The sequence below is a fragment of the Silurus meridionalis genome, chromosome 2, assembly GCF_014805685.1.
Source record: "Silurus meridionalis isolate SWU-2019-XX chromosome 2, ASM1480568v1, whole genome shotgun sequence".
Classification (NCBI taxonomy): Eukaryota; Metazoa; Chordata; class Actinopteri; order Siluriformes; family Siluridae; genus Silurus; species Silurus meridionalis.
The window spans coordinates 2,753,632-2,768,631 of NC_060885.1; the positions used below are offsets into that span (position 1 = coordinate 2,753,632).

A 15,000-nucleotide genomic window follows, 5' to 3' on the forward strand; every position below is an offset into this window, starting at 1 on the left:
GAGCTGTATTAAGTTTGTCAGCGCATGATAATGTGTAAATAAGTGCACCAAGACATGAGCTGCTGTGAAACCTGGTGGATTATTATAGAGGAGAAGAATGAGAGCAGAATAGAGGAACCGCAATGCAAACATTCCTGACCAATCAGAATTCCGACCAATCAGAGCACACACACACACACAAACACACTCACACACACACACACACAACATACCCTTATTATCAGGCTGTGAATCTCACCATAACAGACCTAACTTTCCTTCTTCATCATCATCATCATCAACCTCTTTATCTTCATTTTACTTTTCATCCTCCTCCTCACCTTCCTCCTGTTCATCACCTTCATTCTCATCCTCACTGTAATCCTTGTTCACTCCTCCTCATCATCATCATTGTCAACCTTCATGTCCTCCTTCTCATCATCATCATCATCATCATCCTTGAAATCATCCTCACCTGAGGACCATCATTTGTCAAATCGTGTTGATTTGTTTCTTGAACAGAAGCTCTGACTGTAGCACAGGTTTACATATTATACATTATCATTGCTATAGAAACGGCTTGTTTGTAAGAACCTGTGCAGCAAATGTAACCGTTGATACGCAGCAGGTAGTGAAATGTTCCATAACGAGACTTTTTTATAACAGGTCAAGTGAAGTCCAGTAAAGTTTATTTCTACTGCGTTTTTCAACAGACATTGTCTCAAAGCAGCTTTACAGAATTTAACAGTAAAGGTGAATGATGTGTATTTATCCCTGATGAGCAGCCGTGGCGACTGTGACCAGGAAAAACTCCCTTAGATGTTATGAGGAAGAAACCTTGAGAGGAACCAGACTCAAAATGAACCCATCCTCATTTGGGTAACATCAAGAGTGTGATCATAAATCTATCAACACTACAGAACACTGGACAGTGAGAACTAACATGAGCACTGGAGTATAACATAATTATTATTATTATTATTATTATTATTTTATTTTATTTTATTTTATTTAATTTATTTATTTTTATTAGTCACATTAGTAACTAACTTTAGTAACTAACTTAACTTAAAAACATTATCATAAGTTTTAGGTAATGCTTAAGAAATTAAAACACACAAGCACGAGTAAAAGAATGAATGAAATTAATTGAATTGGCTCACAAACTTGATTTACTAACAATTTTACTACAACAACAATATTAATAATGCCAATTAACACAACATTACAATAATACTATTAATACTTATTACTACTACTAATATTTTTACTACTAAAATAATGATAAAACTAATATTCATTTAAAACAATACTATATTATAATAAAATATATTTATAATTTTAACACTATTATTAATTACTACTAGTAATTCTTCTACTACTAATAATAATAATTTATTTATTTTTCTATAATATTAATACTAGTATTACTACTAATATAACTGCTACTAATACTAATTAATACTTTATTATAATTCAGTATATATGAATACTAACATTACTGCTACTACTACTAATAGTATTAATACCAATACTATTAACAATATTAATAGTAATACTAATAATTATAATTACACTTATATATATATCACCACTATTAGTAATAGCATTACTATTACCACTACTGTTACTACTAATAATAATAGTATTAATACTGTATTGTATTTATACACATTATTACTACTATATATATATAAAGAACTACAGCATTGGTTGAACTTGAGGTTGTGATTAAATGCTGAAGTGAAAGATGAACTCTGGACTGTTATGAGTGTAATGAATAACGTGGAAAGGAAACACAGAGGGGAATAAAATAAAATAAACAGTAATGCTCTGCTGATGGACATGTGAGAGCTGTGTGTTCTCCGGTCTCTCTCTGTGTGTAACCATGGTCAGGTGTGTGATGTGTTGACGTGATGTCATTCCTCAGAGGAGCTGTTCGAGGTCGGGAGGCAGAAACCTGATGCTCGTGTTGCAGAGTATTGTGGGAGCATTGTGGGGAAAACACACACACACACACACACACACACACACACACACACACACACACACGAACCCCACTGCGATTAGATGGAGTGTGTGTGTGAGTGTATGTGTGTGTAAGTGTGAAACGAGACGCTGATGTGGAACGTGGACACACAGCGCTAAAGAGCAGCTAATCTACCGAGCTCATGCACTTTCTGTCTGCAGGAAACACAGATTCAGGGATGAGATACAGTAGAAAGAAAAAGTGCAGGATGCATCTGGAGCTGGATGGATGGATGGATGGATGGATGGATGGATGGATGGATGGATGGACGAATAAATGGAATTACCAGAACACCAAGTGCAACCAAAACACACGGGAGACAGACCTATAGTTCCTCACAAAATACACATCCAGTACACACACTTATGCACCAACATAACACACACACACACACACACACACACACACACATTCCACAACCTCTCTAACAGTAAAAAACTCCCAATCACACTAAGAGAAGATAAAGACTGGTGTATATTCCAGCACACTCTGTCCTGCCTGCCACAATATCAGATAAACTGCTTCATCTCTGAGTTTCTATTTAACTGTCACAACTACTGTTTATTAGTCATATTTTTTAGTCATATTTCATTCCTTCAACACATTTATATTGTCCTTTATTTATGTTCTGTGTTTGCACTATCCTGCTTTAATAAGCACCTCGCAATTTGAGCGCAATTTTTTATTTTTTTTATTTAACTTGAAAACACACAACGATTCCAAGGGTATAAAACAGAAACTAGCGTTAGCGCAGTGTCACTGTGGCGACTCGCTCCGTACTGGAAATACGATTTGTTTTGCGCATGCATGGAAATGCTGAAGAATCCATAGCGCTAGCATTAGTTGCTAGACACTTCTTGGTTAGCGGCTAGTGCTAGCGTTATGGATTCTTTAGCGTTATGTTTAGCTTCAAGAATTTCTTTTAAGAGGAGAAATGAATAAAGGATGGAAGGAATGAAGACATTTGTTAAAGTATACTGAAATAAGTAGAACAGTTTTGTAGATCATATGTTTAAAAAATGTTCAATGTAAAACACACACACACACACACACACACACACACACACACACACACACACAGATATAAATACACATCTGTATTACCCGATTGGGGTCTAACAAATGTTAACTATTTAATTTCATTTTTCTATTTATTTAATTTAATTTAATCAGTTTAATTTGCGGCAATTTGATTGATGACTCAATTTAATTAATATAATAAAAAGTAAATCGCATGAATTTGATTTATTCGATTTTATTTTTAGAAACTTTTATAGAAAAAAAACAAGCAGGTTAATTTTTTAGAAAATTAAAGAAATAAAAAAAGACGTAGATCAGAATACTGAACAATCGTTAAAGTCGCATAAATAATTAAAATAATTTCACTAATTTGTTGTTCCAGCAAGATTTCCTGTCATGCATCCATTCATCACTTTATATTATAATTACTCATAATCTTACACATCATAAATATCACTATTATTGATTTTGCCTTTCTGTTACTAAAAACCATATGCTGAGAGTGTTACTGCATCATAAACAACACGATCCATTAGAGAACCAAAATGCAAACAAGGATCATGTATCACAGTGTAACATGCACACACGTTTGAGGTGGGTTTTTTTTCTGTCTCTGTTGTTCAATACTTTTTTTTTTCCTGTACATCAGAATATTTATCAAAGCGAATGCGATGCAGAACCTGATGTTAGTCATGTTGGTAATTATATTCATTTCACTTCATAAAGAATGAAACCTTTTTATAAATCCACTTATCGCTATACATAATTCATAGCTGCTTTTTCAATTATTACGGCCGAACATATACACAAACACTAAACTGTACATTTTCATTCCAACTAATGTTTAAAAAAAAAAACATTGTACTGCACATTATTGATGCTGTTTGCACTTCTGCCCCCGTCATTTGCACTACATGTTACTTGCCCTACACTTTATTTTCTACTTCGCCTCTATGCAAATTACTGTATAATTACTATGTGATTGCTGTATGGTCAACCGATAGTCACTGGACATTTCTATTTTTTTAAATAAAATCACCTTTATATTACACAACATTTTCTCACTACCTGCATTTCTACTACATCATACATATATAAGTATATAAGTATATAAGTCATACGGCATACGGCAACATAAACAACATACGGCAATTAAAACCGTCCGTGTGGAAACATAAAAGTTTTGTTTGGTGTCCTGATGATTTACGTCATTTAAAACACCACAATTACTTTAAAACGTTTACAAGAATATTTTATCTTTATCCTCTATGTTGAGTTCAGTTTCACTAATAATAAACATACATTTGCATAAAACATCAATATTTGTTGATTACAGAATTACAAACTTAAAAAGTATTAATTTATAGTACATTTAAAAACAGATAAAATTAATATTAATTAAGCTCTCTCTCTCTCTTTCTCTCTCTCTCTCTCTCTCTCTCTCTCTCTCTCTCTATATATATATATATATATATATATATAATGTACATATTGTTAAAAATAATACATTATTAATTAATACACTATATATATTTATACATTTTATTTTATTTAAACACTATATTTAAATATATTTAATATATATTGCAATATATTCATTGCATTTTTTCTTTCACTTACGTTCCTTTTAATCCATTCTTTATCCAACAGTCCTCTCCTCTCCCACTTTCTTTAAGTCGTATATTATCCTCCAAAATCCAAACCTCATCTAAATTTAGCCGGAACGCCCGAATGACCTGAAAACGTCTTAACGTAACCTTTTTCATTTCGATCCATCACGAGCGAGGGAGTTAAATTTACACTAATCCCCGCTGTTATGTGCTTACCAAGCCGAGCCCAGTGCTTTGAGAAGCATAAAAGCAAGGTGTGATGTCTCCCACAGGTCATTTGGGTGGAACTGCCACATACACTAAAATGTGTGTGTGTGTGTGTGTGTGTGTGTGTGTGTGTGTGTGTGTGTGAGGTGGGGTGGTATGGGGGTCTGTATGTGTGTGTATACAAATAACTAAATCTAATAACAAAATACACTACTTTTCCACTTTCTTATTTGTACAGATGAGAAAACTTCAGAGCAATAAGACGAGAGGCTAAAGGGGAGGACAGGAGAGAGAGAGAGAGAGAGAGACGGCGGACGAGGACAAGGTGGGGGTCGAGTGTGTTGTTGGTGGTCAGCAGTGTGAGTCTCCGCCGGGGGCCGATTGCCCTGATTAGTGTGTTTTGTTATCTGTTTGGTGCACGAGGGAACCACGTTACGTGTGTGTGATAAAAACTAAATTTACTCTGTTGCTGTGGGAAATGAAGCTCGTCTTAAATTAAATAACAGCTCCTGCGTCTCACACACACACACACACACACACACACACACACACACACACACACACACACACACAGAAACAAAAAACTCTAGAAGGTATTAAATTAGAAATTTAATCGAATAAAATTCAATAGAAAGATGTAATTGAATTTATTGTGCTACTCACGTAAAAAAAAAGGAGTAAAACGTGAAAAAAAGCGTGTGAACGTATCAGTATCATCTGGGAGATAATTAAATCAATAATTAATCAATTATAGTGCAGTGTGGCATAATACGCACTATATAATAACTTTATTATTATTATTATTATTATTATTATTATTATTATTATGATATCAGATGTGGCTGCTTTATTCCATTCTTGATGTGTTCTATAGAAAAGGTCACCACACACACACACACACACACACACACACACACACACACACACACACACACATTGTAACACACACACACGATACACAGCTCCATTAGGGACCACTATTGAAATTAAGGAAACAAAAATGTAGAAAGAGAGAAAATGAAGGGTGTAGAGGATAAAAAGAGGGTGTGTGAGAGGTGACACTTCTCCAGCACAGCCCTCTCACCTGTCAGGAGGGAAAAAACGAGTCTGAATTGTGAGTTCGCATATTAATGAGTCCCATTTATGCTGTTTTTGCGGGTCGGTTTTATCAGTCATCAGCAGTGGCCTTTAAAATAATAACACCTTTTGAATTATTATCAAGTGTTGATGTGTCCGTCTCCCTCTGTGTGTGTGTGTGTGTGTGTGTGTGTGTGTGTGTGTGTGTGTGTGTGTGTATCATTTATAAAGTTGTCTAAAGGAAATCCTGAGCATAGTACTAATCCTGCAATAATAATAATAATAATTCTAATAATAATAATAATAATTCTAATAATAATAATAATAATAATAATAATAATAATAATAATTCTAATAATAATAATAATAATAATTCTAATAATAATAATAATAATAATTCTAATAATAATAATAATAATTCATAATAATAATAATAATAATAATAATAATAATAATAATAATAATAATAGTAGTAGTAATAATGTCCTATATAGAAAACTTCATTACACCCATCAGCTCCAGGATATCACATGACCGGGTCACATGACCCACTGCTTTCTCACAACTCCTGATTTCAATTGCACCTAATTAACACCTGGATGGTGTTTAAGTTCTTTTTTTTTCAGTGTGTGTGTGTGTGTGTGTGTGTGTGTGTGTGTGTGTAGCGTTTATCATGTCTGATCTTTTGTCTGATCATGTCTGATCTGGAGTCTGTATGTGTTTCCTCCCTGCTGTTTATAGCCCGTGTTTTTGTCTTTCATCTGCTATAAAACACAAAAGTATGAAAGTGAAGCAAACACGTAGCTTTTATTATCACCCCTGCGGATTACACAAGAACCTACAGTATAAAGGGTTCAATTCCAAACGTATCATGTGGTAATGCAAATCAATTAACCAATCAATTACACGATCAATTAACCAATCAATTACATGATCAATTAACCAATCAACAATTTATAATACAAGTGTCATTTTTTCTTTTTGTCCCTAATAAATAAGGACTGAATCACACCGATGGCTGAGTAAAAGTGTGTTTCTCCCGTATAAGCAGCTGATGTGGAGTGTTTTATTGCTCTTATTCCACAGTGAGCAGCTCTGATAAAGAAGGAAACGTCGAGGATTTGAAGTGGTTCTGCTTCTGTTTAATCAGAAATGATAAAGTTCCTGTTCTCTCGTATAACTGTGATAGAATTATTCTCTCTATCGCTCTCTCTCTCTCTCTCTCTCTCTCTCTCTCTCTCTATTTTCTCTCTTTCCTCACTCTCAATCTCTTTCTATCTCACTAACTTTCTGTTCCTCTCTCTATCTCTATCTCTATCTCTCTCTGTTTCACTTTCTATCTCTTTCTATCCTCTCTCTATCTATTTTGATCCCTCTCTTTCTTTCTATCTCTCTCTCTCTCTCTCTCTCTCTCTCTCGTTTCTTCATGTGCCCTCTTTTAATCTTCCTTTATTAAAAGGAGAAAACTAGTAATAATAATAATAATAAAAAACATCCTCTCTCTCTCTCTCTCTCTCTCTCTCTCTCTCTCTCTCTCTCTCTCTTTCTCTCTCTTTTTCTCCATCCCTTTCTTTTCCTCTGACCCCTCTATTTTTCTCACTGTTTCCCACTCTTTCTCTTCTTTTCTTGTCATTTTTCTGAGAAACTAAAAAATAGATGAACTCCTATTTTCTAAAAACTCTCTCATAATCTATAAAACGTTAAACAGAATCGTAACTGTGACAGAAAAAGTCCACACAGGAACTGATTTTATTATTATTATTATTATTAATGTTATTATTGTTATTATTATTATTATTATTATTATTATTATTATTGTTGTTGTTGTTGTTATTATTATTATTAATAATAATCAGTTTGGTATTATTCGTGGATTATGCTCTATGTATTTAGACCTAGAGTTTTAATATCATCACTAATAAACATTAATAAAGTATCAGACTTTCTGACCAATCAGATTCCAGTATTAATATAATGTATATATGAGTATAAAAATATACATATAGATCATAATACATGATTCCTTCTACAGACTACGTGAACGAGTTTGTTTACGTTTTTGTCACATTAATGAATTTATTATCATTTTTCTAAACATCTGGATGAAATGTATTAAAGGTTTTTATTTGAGGAAAAAAAAAAAAAAATTTAGGGGGCGTATTTGTTAATTTGCAAAATATGTATCTATTCGTGAACCATTCGTCAACCACTAGCTTTACAAAAAAAAGTTTTTTCCATCTTCCAATATTCCCAAAACTTGAAACCCTCCTATTTTATTTTTTGGCCTGTAGCGTATAAACAGCAGCTTTCTTTCCTCCGCTCGGTGCACAGATACATCTCTGTCGCCAAAGTAAACAGTTACTCATTCTCAGTTGTCAGGATTGAGCGGGATCGCGTGCCATCTGTGCTACGAGGAGAAGAGATTGGCCGTGGATTGGCGAAAAAAAAAAGAAGAAGAAAAAAAAAAGAAGAATCGTCGTCTCAGCCTCCAGCAAACTGTGCAGCAAAGTGGAACTTCTCTCCGAGTTGGAGGAGCCAAGTGTCCCAGAAAATTACACGTATTTCGAACGAGGTGATTAGCATGAGCAGGTATCGCCCAGGGGACTTGGCTGGCAACTTGTCGTTAAAAAACAAAAAAAATATAGAAATGAATAAAAATGCGGGCTGTGAAGTGGCGAGCGGAAATTCCGAGCTAACGTTAATAACGATGGCAGGAACATCAGCGACACGAGGCAACGCGAGCAGCGACATGACAAATATGATGTGTTGGGTGAGCGTCGGAGATCATTTTTCTTCTCCGAGCGCATTATGTGGAGGGGATCGAGTGCTGCTGATTGCATTTGAAATGTATTATGGGACATCTGTCTAAATCTGCCATGATGTAATTATATAATTGAACATGTGGAGCTCTTTCCTGGAATATCGTTACTGAATGGCTGGCACGGGAACCAACCGGGCTTCTGGAAATGGACTGAGGGATGGAGGGATGGAAAGACGGGGGGATTGAGGGATGAGAGAGAGAGAGAGAGAGAGAGAGAGAGAGAGAGAGACAGAATGTTCCGGAAAACCATCAAAGCAGCTTTAAAATTGCAGCGTTAGAGGGATTTGGAATATTTGGGGAATGTCAGGGGGCTATTTTTGGTTTTTAGGTCGCTTGTTAAACATTGATTTTGGACAGAGTGTTAAACACACACACACACACACACACACACACACACACACACACACACACACACACACACACACACACACTCTCTCTCTCTCTCTCTCTCTTTATTTATATATATATATATATATATATATATATATATATATATATATATATATATATATATATATATATTATTCCATTATTTCCTTCACCTCACTTTTGAGTCTCTTCACTTTCTTCCTTTTCTTTTCATTTTCAATATCCTATTTTTTTCTCCTTCTTCTGTTCGTTTCCTTCCTCCTCTTCCTATTGTTCCTCCTGGTAATTTTAGATTCTCATTGTCTCCTTATATGCTTTTTAAATTCCGTCCACACACACAGGAAGCAAGAAGGATTTTACACTACGAGCCACCGGAACAAACAAACAAACAAACAAACAAACAAACAAACAAGCCACACAACAGATAACATGAAAAAAGAGAGTTCATAACAGCGAGATGAAATCGCTTCCTCGTCGAATTCTCGAATCATTACTATATCATTGTGATGTTTGCTGAGAGGCGAGAAAGCAGTGCATCATGGGTAACATACACGCCCTCTCCGGAATCAGGAATAACGTCAATGTAAGAGATTTGTGTCTTCACCACAAATATACATAGGTGTGTTCATTTGCGACACACAAACACACACACACACACACACACACACACACATGGTAGTACAGAGGATGCTTGTGAAAGAGTGTCAGGACGAATAGACCCTACTGCAGAGAGCGTCTTAAAGAAAAGTACACATGAAAATCCCGTCACGGCCGTCCGTCACGTCAAATCTACCAATGATAGAAGAAAAGAAGCTTTGCTCTTGGAGAACCAGGCAGAGAGAGAGAGGGGAGAGAGAGAGAGGGGAGAAAGAGAGAGAGAGAGAGAGAGAGAGAGAGTAAAGAAAAGAAAGTTTAAAAAGGAGCTAATCCTATCTGGGGTTCGAAAAAGACAGGCATATTTCTCTCTCTCTCTCTCTCTCTCTCTCTCTCTATTTCCTCTCTCTCTCTCTCTCTCTCTCTCTCTCTCTCTCTATTTCTCTCTCTCTCTCTCTCTCTCTCTCTCTCTCTCTCTCCTCTCTATTTCCTCTCTCTCTCTCTCTCTCTCTCTCTCTCTCTCTCTCTCTCTCTCTCTCTACCTCTCTTTCTCTCTATTTCCTCTCTCTCTCTCTCTCTCTCGACTCAGCAGGTGGTCCAGGCTCAGACCCACACTCCACCGCTAAAGCGTCATCCCGTTAATCCCTCCATCCTCCAGGCTTTCGAGCGTACGATGAAGTTGTCACCTGCTTTTGTGTATCTGTATATTTTCACTCTGATAAAATCTCACTATGTAATGAAGAAGTAATGAAGTACAAATACTTTGTTACTGTACTTAAATATATTTTACTTCACTATTTACTTTTCCCATAAACATTTTACTTTTTAAATTTTTTACACAAAAATCTGCACTTTCTACTTCTTACATGTTTACATCAGACTCGTTACTTTAGTTTGAATCTGTTTCTCTTCTCATTGCGCCGTTTTCAGCACATCAACATGTTTCCTGTCATTGTGCAGCTTCTTCAATCCACTGGTGGATCATTTTCTGTCTCTCACACACCACACACGTAGACTAGCTTCTGAAACTCACAATGAGCAGGACAGAAGGCAGTAAGAAGTCTGGGGTTAACGTGGATGAGACAGAGGGAGTCAGTGATGAGAACATGACTGAGAACAGAGACGTTCCTGATCACCTGATCATCATCATCTTTTCTCTGCTTGTGTTCTACATGGTGGATCTTCAGCCTGAATACATTCATTAGAGAACAACATGATTTTATATTAATATATTAATATGACGTGAGGTTCAGTTTCCAGCGTGACACTAAAACAGGTAGTAATAATCACTACTTATTACTGAAGAACATGTCAGAACCCAAACTTCAATCAATGAAACGATTATCTGTACTTGAGTGAAGGATGTGTGGATGTATTTTATCGCATCATAAACGTAATCATATAGCAAATGGAATCGTATTTTTATTTGAATTGCATCTTATCATAATTATAACAATGTTTTGTATTGCATTCTATTCTATCACTGATATTGTAATTGTATTGTAATTTAACACACTGTAATCATATGTATGGTATCTCAATGTATCCCTGATTATTGTAATCGCATTGCATTTAATTGTAATCGTATCATATTTCATCGTATTGTGTCATAATTGTTTAATATCATATCAATTCAGAATCATATCATACTATTATTGTATCATATCCTAACCGAATCCTTAATAGTATTGTATCACACAGTAATCATAGTGTTTGGTTATCATACTTTATCATATCGTATCAAAATTGTATCATATTGTACTGTAATAAAATTGTATGGAGTTGTACTGTATTGTATCATATAGTATTGCATTGTAATTGTATCGTATCATAATCATATCGTATTGTGAACATATTATAATCATATTGTAATCATATAGAATCATATTCGTATCGTATCGTATTTGTATTGTGTTGTATTGTAATGTATCATGTTTTAATTGTATTGTATCATATTCGTATTGTATTTAATATTTGTATTTTATTGCATAGTACCAGATTGTAGCATATTATATTTCTATTGCATTGTATTGTGATGTATTGTATATATTATATTATTGTATTGTGATGTATTGTATTGTGATGTATTGTATTGTATGATGTATTGTATTGTATTATATTATGATGTATTATATTGTGATGTATTGTATTATGTATTATATTGTATTATTATATTATATTATATTATGTATTATTGTATTATATTATGTATTATGATATATTATATTATATTATATTATGATATATTATATTATATTATATTATATTATATTATATTATATTATATTGTATTGTATTATGATGTATTATATTATATTATATTATATTATGATATATTATATTATATTATTGTATGTATTGTATATTATATTATGTATTATTATATTATATTATGATGTATTATATTATATTATATTATATTGTATTATATTATTGTATATTATGATATATATTATATTATGATATATTATATGTATTGTATTATATGTATTGTATATATTGTATTATATTGTATTGTATTGTATATTGTATTATATTATTATATTATGTATTATATTATTATATTATGTATATTATATTATTATTATATTATATTGTATGATGTATTATATTATTATGATATATTATATTATATATTATATTGTATTGTGATGTATTGTATTGTGATGTATTGTATTGTATTGTATTGTATTGTGATGTATTGTATTGTATTGTGATGTATTGTATTGTATTGTATTGTATTGTATTGTATTGTGATGTATTGTATTATATTATGTATTGTATTGTATTGTGATGTATATTATATTATGATATTGTATTGTATATGTATTGTATTGTATTGTATGTATTGTATTATTATATTATATTGTGATGTATTGTATTGTATTGTGATGTATTGTATTGTATTGTGTTGTATTGTATTGTATTGTATTGTGATGTATTGTATTGTATGTATTATATTGTATTGTATTGTATTGTATATTGTATTGTATTGTATTGTATTATTATATTATATTATATTATATTGTGATGTATTATATTATATTATGATATATTATATTATGATATATTATATTATATTATATTATATTATGATATATTGTATTATATTATGATATATTATATTATGATATATATTATATTATATTGTATTGTATTGTGATGTATTGTATTGTGATATATTATATTATGATATTGTATTATGATGTATTGTATTATGATGTATTATATGTATTGTGATGTATTGTATTGTGATGTATTGTATTGTATTGTATTGTATTATATTATATTATATTATGATATATTATATTGTATGTATTGTATATTATATTATATTATATTGTGATGTATTATATTATATTGTGATGTATTGTATTGTATTGTGATGTATTGTATTGTGATGTATTGTTCTGTATTGTATCATATTTGTATTGTATTCTATCATATTGTATCAAATCATAATCATTTTATTGTACTATATTGTATCGTATCATGTTTTTATTGTGTTGTATAATTTTGTAATTGTACATAAACGCTTGTACACATTGCACTTTAATGCGCAGAAGAAACGTGGGAGAGTTTATAAAAACGGAAAAAGCTGTCAAGCTGATGTTACAGCTTTATAAATAAACAGATGAATAAGTGAACATCGCAGCTGTGTGAGCTGACAGGTGAGAGGAGGCGTCGAAAAAAAGAAACACAACATTTTTATCACAGACAGATCAAAAGACACAGAGTTGTTGTCTTCTTTTTTCCCGTTTATCGGAATGGGAACGATGTGATTCGTTTGTAAAAATAATGACGGGGTCAGAACGGCGATTTGCTGCTGCAGATGTTTCGGTTTTGACGGTTTTCAGTCCTCCCTCCTCCTCATACTCCCTTCTTCTCTTTATTTCTTACTAGAATGAATTGTGATTTCACACAAGATTCCAAACCAACGCTACACCACGGCACCTGATTGGCTTGTTTAGAAGGATCTGACACCTGATTGGACGACACCGTAAGGTCACAGCATGAAGTATGTCTCATACACACCGACACACTAAAACACACACACACACACACACACACACACACACACACACACACACACACACACACACACACACACTCCTTGATGAAGTGTCAGTGCTTGGTGTGTATATTTCCCAAATATTTTATTCTTGTTATAATTATTTATTTATTTATTTATTTATTTATTTATTTATTTATTTATTTACCTTCAACCCTGCACTTTAACACGATTTTCTATAACACTGTATTTATAAAAAACAGCAGGGGAATTATAAAAAAAAACCCACTGATTAAAAACATCATCAACAAACACAATTAGCATCCTTTGTTATAAATTGGCACTTTTTTTGTTTTCTGGAAACGTGTTCAGAAAGTCTGTCACTGAACGTCTCTTTTCACTGAAACTACATACGAGCCACTTATCATAAGAGTCTCGATCTCACTCCGGCTTTCCCTTGTTTACTTTCCACATCTTCACATAAGCAATAAAGATTTTGTAAAAATATAATAATAAACAAACAAATAAACAGGTATTTTTAAAAATACATCAGGGTGATCGTATGAATAGAGATTTTTATTTCTTTAAAAAAATGTATATTATGTATTTATTTATATCATTATTATTTATTTATATAGTCAATATAAGATAAAAAAACTAAATAATGTAATATATATTATATAATTTAATTTAAAATAATTTTATATCAAATAAAGTAATATGACAATTTAATCTAAATAATTTATTATAAATAAACAGAATAGTATTTTAACACAAATTGAGAATTTAGAATCAATTTATTATTACAGGGAAATTATAAAGTTATTTAAAATCGTTAGATAAATGAAACAAATAAAACTATTATTTTTCAAACAAATATACAAATTAAATTAAATCCTTATAACTAGTAAACTAAGCACTCTTTTAAATGTTTTTTTTAATGGATGGATAGATAGATAGATAGATAGATAGATAGATAGATAGATAGATAGATAGATAGATAGATAGATAGATAGATAGATAGATAGATAGATAGATAGATAGATAGATAGATAGATAGAGATTTGATCAGGATTAATGGTGTCCAAAATGCTAAGAAATACAGGAAGATACTTCTCCATCATACAGTACAAATAGGGAGGTGCCTGAATTTATTCTGCAGCATGACAATGACCCCAAACATACAGACAACGTCATTAAGAACTATCTTCATCTTAGAGAAGAACAAGGAGTCTTGTAAGTAATAGTTTTGGACCCCACGGAGCTCAACATCATCGGGTCG

General features: G+C 32.4%; 1 protein-coding gene across 6 annotated transcripts in view; it reads right to left on the reverse strand.

Annotated features, from left to right (window-relative positions):
- Window positions 1–15,000, reverse strand: part of LOC124376835 (teneurin-3) — a 664,771-nt gene that overhangs the window by 337,822 nt on the left and 311,949 nt on the right. The window lies entirely within an intron of this gene.